Source organism: Micromys minutus (assembly GCF_963924665.1).
Source record: "Micromys minutus genome assembly, chromosome: 13".
In the NCBI taxonomy this organism is placed as follows: domain Eukaryota; kingdom Metazoa; phylum Chordata; class Mammalia; order Rodentia; family Muridae; genus Micromys; species Micromys minutus.
In genome coordinates this window covers 29,389,130-29,391,648 of record NC_137982.1, presented here as the reverse complement: position 1 = coordinate 29,391,648, position 2,519 = coordinate 29,389,130, and positions in this window count along the sequence as shown.

Below are 2,519 nucleotides of genomic sequence, written 5' to 3'. Positions count from 1 at the left end.
TTCTTGAATGGATGTTCTTTCTTTTGGTTGATATTACCCACTCTAGGTCTTAGGTAACTGTGGTGGTTCTAGAGTCCTTGTTAAACAGCATTCCTTTGTGGCTATAGATTATACATGGAATGGAGACAGCCTGAAAATGGCAGTAAGAAAGATGTAAGAAGGCTGTGGGTCAACACAAATAATTCAAGTTGTTTAGGCATGGAGGTGTAAGGGAAGGGGTGACACCTATAAACTGGCTCTTAGATGCACACACACACACACACATACACACACACACACACACACACACACACACACACACACACACACTGATTCTGGAAAGAGAAGAACAGGAACCTTTTATTTCTTTAATGGATTTATTCATTTGAAATATGCCATGATACCTCATATTTATTTTATTAATTTTTAAGGTAAAATTTACATTTTTTAAATCTTTTTTTTAAATTGAACAATTTTGTTTTAAAAAACAAAGATAAATATACAGATTTTAAAAGCATTTTTACATGAAAGTATATGAATATATTTTTCTCAGTATTTGAAATTTTTAAAGGTTTAATAGTGTGCCTTAAAATTTTAGTAGTTACAATGATCATAAAGTACATGTAAAACAAAATGTAACCTGGAAATATTCCAGGATTTCTTGGTGTGTAAAGATTAAGCATTTTTTTTTTTTTTTTTTTTTTTTTTTTGGGCTTTTGTTTCTCTTGAACTTCGTTTAGTCTGTAAGTAGTTTCTGAGGTGTCCAGAGCCTTTTGGGGTTAGTATCTAAATATCAGTGACTGCATACTATGTCTGCTCTTTTGTGACTCGGTTACCTCACTCAGGATGATATTCTCTAGATGCATCTATTTTCTTAAGAATTTCATAAAGTCATTTTTTTTCTGTTAGCCGAATAGTACTCCATTGTGTAAATGTACCAAATTTTTGTATCCATTCATCTACTGAAGGACATCAGGGTTTTTCCAGATTCTGGCTATTATAAATAGGGTTGCTATGAACATTGTGGTGCATGTGTCTTTGTTGTATGTTGGAGCTTCTCTGAGGTATATGCCCAGAAATGGAATAACTCAGTCTTCAGGTATTACTATGTCCAATTTTCTGAGGAAAGGCCAGACTGATACCCAGAGTGGTTGTACCAGTTTACAACCCCACTAACAGTGGAGAAGTGTTCTTCTTTCTCCTATCCTCGCCATCATCTGCTGTCATCTGAATTTTTGAACTTAGCCATTATGACTGGTGTGAGGTGGAATCTCAGGGTTGTTTTGATTTGCATTTCCCTGATGGCTAATGATGTCTAACACATCCTTAGATGCTTCTCAGACATTCGATATTCCTCAATTGAGAACTTTTTGTTTAGCTCTGTACCCCATTTTTAATAGGGTTGTTTGATTCTCTAACTTCTTGAGTTCTTTGTATACCTTGGATATTAGGCATCTATGAGATGTGGGGTCGGTAAAAATCTATTTCCAATAAGTTGGCTGCCGTTTTGCTTTCTTGACAGTGTCCTTAGCCTAACAGAAACTTTGCAATCTCATCAGGTTCCATGTGTTGATATTTGACCTTAGAACACAAGCCAATGGTATTCTGTTCCGGTAATTTTCTCCTATGCCTATATGTTCTAAGGTTTTCTCTAATTTTTTATCTGATAGTTTCAGTGTACTTGGTTTAATGTGGAGATCTTTGATCCACTTGCACTTGAGCTTTGTACAAGGAGATAAGAAAGGGTCTATTTTCATTCTTCTGCATGCTAAGTACCAGTTGGACCAACACCATTTGTTGAAGAGGCTGTCCTTTTTCCACTGAATGTTTAACAGCTAGTTTGTCAAAAATCAAGTGACCCCATATTTAAGGGCTCATTTCTGGATCTTCTATTCTATTCCATTGATTTATATGCCAATCTCTGTACCAGTACCATGTAGTTTTTTAACATAATAACCTTGTAATAAAGCTTGAGGTCAGGGATGGTGTCTCCTGCAGATGTTTTCATGTTGTTGAGGATGGATTTTGCTATTCTAGGTCTTTTGTTATTCCAGATGAAATTGCACATTTCTCTTTCCAACTCTATGAAGAACTGGGTTGGAATTTTGATTGGGATTACACTGAATCTGTAGATTGCTTTTGGTAAGATGGCCATTTTTACAGCGTTGATCCTTCCAATTCATGAGCATGGGAGATCTTTCCATTTTCTGACATCTTTCTCAATTTCATTCTTTAGAGGTTTGAATTTTTTGTTATACAGGTTCTTCACTTGCATAGTTAGAGTCACACCAAAGTATTTCATATTGTTTGGGACTATTGTGAATTATATATTTTCCCTAATTTCTTTCTCTGCATGTTTGTACTTTGAGTAGAGGAAGGCTACAGATTTGTTTGAATTAATTTTATATCCAGCCACTTTGCTGAACTTGTTTTTAAGCTGTAGAAGTTCTCTGGTGGAATTTTTGGGTCACTTATGTACACTATCATGTCATCTGCAAACAGTGATATTTTTTAATTCTTCTTTTCCAATTTGTATCCCT